Source organism: Coffea arabica, chromosome 8e (assembly GCF_036785885.1).
Source record: "Coffea arabica cultivar ET-39 chromosome 8e, Coffea Arabica ET-39 HiFi, whole genome shotgun sequence".
NCBI lineage: Eukaryota > Viridiplantae > Streptophyta > Magnoliopsida > Gentianales > Rubiaceae > Coffea > Coffea arabica.
This window is the reverse complement of record NC_092324.1, coordinates 1,589,892-1,595,891: the sequence shown is the minus strand read 5'-3', so window position 1 is coordinate 1,595,891 and position 6,000 is coordinate 1,589,892.

The window sequence follows — 6,000 nt, the reverse complement described above, 5'->3', positions numbered from 1 at the left end:
TCATCACTAGAACCAAAGATCAGCTCTTTGGTTTCATTAGAGAAAAATGCAAAAGAACCATCTTTAACTGGTCCAATAAACGCTTAAGTCAAGCTGGGAAGGAGGTGTTGCTCAAAGCAGTAACCATGGCAATGCCAACCTACGCAATGTCCTGTTTTAAGCTTCCAGTAAAGCTATGCAAAGAAATCAATGCCATGATGGCAGGATTCTGGTGGGGGGACGGCAATGGGGGAACGAGAATGCACTGGTCTTCATGGAAAAAGATGTCAACTACGAAGGATAAGGGAGGACTAGGCTTTAAAGATCTCCAAGGCTTCAACAAAGCCTTGCTAGGCAAACAGCTTTGGAGGATTCTCAGATGCCCCAATCTTTTGCTTAGTAAAGTGCTGAGAGCCAAGTACTACCCCAACACTTCTCTACTGGGCTGTGAAGTAAGAGGAAATGCATCATGGATATGGAAGAGTCTAATGGGAGTAAGAGATGAGGTAGGCAGTGGAATTAGGAAAAAAGTAGGGAACGGAAAGAGCATTAACATCTGGGAAGATGCTTGGCTATTGGAAGGGAAGCAAGGCAAAGTAGAATCCCCAAAACCACTGGGATGCACCATCACAAAAGTTAGCGAGCTGATCTCCAGTTTCAGATGGAAATCACCACTCATCTTCCGAACTTTCACTCCATATGAAGCTAGGAATATACTCAAAATGCCTATCAGTGTGACAAACAGACCTGATTGTTACTACTGGAGGCACGGCACCACTGGAAAATACACGGTCAGATCTGCTTATGAAGCCTTCACAGCGGAGGATAGTATGCCTAATGCACCTGTGAGCAATCTGGGAGAAACAAGCTGGATTGAGGGCTGCAACAAAGTCTGGAAATAGCTATGGAAATTGAGAATAAGACACAAACACAAGTTGTTTCTATGGAAGTGTTTACACCAGGTGTTACCCGTCAGAGAAGCTATATTTAGGAGAACGGGAAAGGGAGAGCTAATCTGTAAGCAGTGTGGAGAAACAACTGAGACGGTTGAGCACATTTTCTTCCAATGTACCAAAGCAAAGCTGATATGGAAGATGGCTCCGTTACAGTGGGATGGGCTTCATGAGGACACAACTGATTTCAGGAAGTGGTGGAGCAGGCTAATGGGAGTAAAGGAACGAAAGGATGGAATGCAACACATTTGTCTAACTGTGGATATTCTTTGGCACATTTGGAAATCCAGAAATGCAGTAGAATTTGAAGACAAATATAGGCATCCAATGGAGGTAGTCAGAAAGGCAGTGAATGACTTTGAGGAGTACTATAACTGCCAACAGGCACGGCAATGTATGAGCATTTCCGAAACAGACATAGTAAATGAACAAGAGCAAACGAGGGAACCAGAACAGGACATCCTGAGAGTTCATATACATGTGGGGCAACACATTGAAGGACTAAATATGGGAATTGGCGTCACAGTAACAAATGCACTGAATCAGCTTGGGGCAGGGTGGATGCTCACAGAAAGAAGTACTGGATCGTCTGTGCTGGACACATTGGTGGCGATACAACTGGCTCTTTGTAAGCTAAAGGAACGGGACTTGCAAAACATACAGGTTCATATTTCATGCAACCGCATTTTAAAGATGATACGCTGCCAATGTCCAAGCAACTTCCTTATAGCAGGCCATCTCGAATGCATCACTGATCTCAGCTTAATGTTTAGGACATGCTCATTTGTTTGCCAACCCAGTAATATTAGTACTAATACACTCAGTTATGAACTGAGTAAGCAAGCAATGCACATCTATTTTGATGAGGAGTTCGTTGATCCTCGATGTCTCAGTACACCTTTGTAGACCACAACTTGAGCCCTTGCTCATATATTGTATTTTCTCTATTCGTAGAAATAAATTAATCTATCGTTTCTGGAAAAAAAAAAAAAAAGAACTATTAACCGGAATCTTTGCTGCCCAAAAGGAACACCCTTTCAAGTTGTTGGTATGAACCCATTTAACCCAAAGGGTATCCTTTTTACAGCAAACATGCCATATTTGCTTCATGATTAGACATTCGTTCCAAAGTTCTAAATCAAACAGGCCCAATCTTCCCTCCTTCTGAGGCATCCATATATCAGTCCACTTAACTTTTGCCCCGTAATGAGTTCTAATCTCAGTTAGCATACTACAAATCTTCTTGATGATAGATTTGGGAAGAATAAAAGCACTAGACCAAAATCTCAACTTTAACCACTAAATCATATATATATATATATATATATATATATAGTTAAAATATAATTAAAACAAGAAGGTAGGTGTACTATTAAAGTTGTAAAATTATCATTCACCACTTAAGTTGCAACACTTTGATAGAAAAAATTAACTTTGGATCCACCTCTTATTTTGTGCACTACCAAACAGACAATGCCTTTACATGTTTACATTCTTAATTACTAGTATTTTACTACATATATGTGAAATAAGTTTGCAAAACTTTTATTCTAGATGCCAAACGTGCCCTTGGTAACTCTAATTAATCAATCTGGTTCTTCCCTATCTATCCACCCTCCCATTTTTTACCCAAAAAGAAGAAAAGGATGACTGAAGAATCACAGGCATCGTTGAAGTTAGTATTGCTTTCTGGGCAGATAGAAAATGGAAGGGCATCGGCCACTTGACAGCTTGGTGCTAAGGCTCGGCATCTCTATCTCTTTTGTCTTCTCGCCAATGTCGCATTGCAATATTGCACATGGGATCATGGGCTATGAATAACCTCTGCTAATAAATTTTTTTGTTTGCCTTCCTTTTTTTTAATTTTTTTTTTTGTTTGCCCCTTTAAGTTCTCCTTTTGAGTTTTGAATACTTGGAGTACCATATAAATAACAAGTTCGCGCACAACACTCTGGGCTTTTTTGGTAAACAAGTTTTTTATCAAGTTTATCTGTTACAAGTTTTTTAATAATTTTATCTGCAATAACATCAAAAAAAATTTTCAAAATTTTTAAACTTTACACTTTAAAATATCCAAAAAATTACACATTTTAAAAAAAAATTTCACAAATTTGTACAGTAAGTTACCGTAAATATTTAGACAAACATTCAAAAAATTCATTTGTCAAATGGGGCCTCTATTCTACTAAAAAATATTTGGAGATTCCTGTTTAACAATAGAGTATTGCTTTAAAAAAAAAGGCAGGAAAATCACGACATATCTAAATGACTTACTATTTAAGGAGATGGTGAGACAAAAAGCAAGGATAGGGAAATAAAAATCAGGCAACAATAGAAGAGAGAGAAACCCAAGATTATAACACATACTTTAATATTGTAGATCATTATTATTATTAGCATTAATGCATGTGATCCGAGTTTTGCTCAGGTAAATGAATAGAGGTGTGCTGATTTAACAAGATCACTTTTTCTACATAAATAAACAAGCGCTCATTCCAATCATGTGCGTTCACACTAATAATTGCAAATGACTGGAAGAGACTGGCAGACAACAGCATTTTGCTATCGCAACTGGAATGAGCTGGCTCCAACTCATTATTGTCATCTTTGCATTATTTTGAAGCCTGGAGCCCAACAATTGCAATTGCATCAGCAGACTCTTACCCGACTCCACCACTTTTTTGCAGATTCCCATCTATAAAATATGGTGTATTATTGCACTAATTGGCTTCCTCGCAAGTTCAGGGCATCTTGTGATTAATTTACTGATCTCCTTCATTTCATTTTGGTTTCTAGCTCCTCTGTGCTAAAGGACGCTTTCAAGTACCTACCATTGACTTTTATTGGTGAACATGATGTACCTTGTTAATTACAAATATTTATCTATATTTATATCTATACTATAGTTACCCTCAACATGGTGCACATTGATGCCAGCTTTTCTACCTACTACCATTGACTTTTATTGGTCAACATGGTTTCCCTCGTTAATTACAAAGATTCATCAATAGTTTGTATTGATGGTTAGTGTTCAAGTTTTTCCTTTTCAAGATTGTCCTTCTTACAAAATAATTAGGACGACGTCAGTCCCTAATTTTGAATGCGCTTTCTAATATCATTGAGGGTATTCATGTATTGTCATAATCAAGATCTCATATTCAAAAAAGAATTTTTATTGCATCAAAATTTCTTTTGAATTATGAAATAAAATTAGATTTTGAATGAATCGCGTTAATGTAATTTCTAACAATGCAATTAGCTTTGGAATGAAACACGTCAGTGTAATTTCGTTCTTAACTTTCTCACATGGCTTTAACAATTCGTCTATAATAAGTTACCATATAAAAATGACAAACATTGAGAGAACTTTATAATATATTAATAGCGTCTCTCTATTTTTTTTTTATATGTTGTTTCTAGGAAGCAGCAGTACTATTGATCACTAGGAAAACTTTGTGACTTTGTTTCTTCTTTTGTTTCACTTACAATAGCTCGAATAATGCACCTTATCACATTTGAGTCCAAATTATGACTGTACAATAGTTATTTATGGCTTTGAACTAGTATTGATAAAAAAAAAAAAATTGAACTACTACTACTTTTTTTAGCCTATGACTCTTTAAACTCAAGAAAAACCAATCCAACTATATGTTTCAAATTTCTCTTTTCCGTATCCCTACATAAAAATGTTCTTTACAAGGATACATTCTCGCTTCCTATATATATAGTCAATCTTTATTTATTCCTTGCAGATATGTGGCAAGATTTTCCCACAAATTAATTATGCCTGCAAAAGGACAGATTCCATGCTCCCATTTGGTTCCATTTTAACGATATATCATTACAATGAGGTAAACAGTAAGATCCCACACCAAATGCTGAGATGATACAGTAAATTACAACAAATATCCTGCATCTTGTATGAAGCGATTTGAGAAAGGTCAATATAATCTAGCAAAAAAGGGCAAACTTGAAAAGAAAAATTGAACCACTAGACACACATAATAGTTATAGAATGAAACATACGCCAACTTCAATACTATTGGCAATTAAAGATCAAGTATAATAGTATACCTAATTTCCCGCAAAGAAAAAAGAAGGAAAATAGAAACACAATATTATGATTTTACTTTGTCGAGTGTATCCAATTTTTGTTTTTTTTTTTAACATTACAAGGAGCTAAAAGACTAATTAGACATGATAAGATGGTGGTGATGGGATTTGGCTCAGTAGTTAAAGGTTACCTCAATTCTCTTATGCTGAGTAGTTGATCATAGGACGAAAATAAATCACTACAGGCTGTTTATTTCATACCTTAATCTGTTCAAATTTTAGATTTATATTTTGATAGTAGAAAAGAGAAAATAATACTATAAAAAACAGCATAATGTGCATGTATAGAATTTTAAACGTGCCGAATAATAACTAATGTCCTTAGTATAGCCTGAAAGTCAGCATGCCTTTTGGGTTGGACCGTGGGTTTTTCTTAGGTAGTGTGTGTGTGTGTGTTATTTATGGTTGTTGGTGGATAAGAAAAATCATGGAGTGGTTAAAAGCTGTTGGTGAGCCTTTGGCAATAGTCTTGGTGTTTCCCCTCCCCCTTTCCCTCTATTCCACATCGATTGTGAGTGGTGTGTGTGTGTATTACTTAAAGGTTCTCAGTGTAATCTGAAAGTCAGTATGCCTTTTGGATTGGGTTGTGGGTTTTCCTTAAATAGTGTGTGTTTATTATTTATAGTAGAGGTGGCAATATGGATAAATGGTTCATAATTGGTTTTGACTTAATGGATGGTGGATAAAATTTATCCAATCCATTTAGATCCATTTAATAAATGGATCTAAATGGATTAAATAAAAACCAATTATCCATTTATAATCCATTTAAATATTTTTGTTACTTTTTTTTTGTATTACCATTTCTTGTAAATTCAAGCCAAAAAATACCACGGATGTAAATTCAAGCAAAATGAACTTTCATTTCACTAAAAAACTATCTGAAATTATTATTATTATTATTATTATTATTATATATGTATATATATATTACATATTACAGAGTAGCCATATA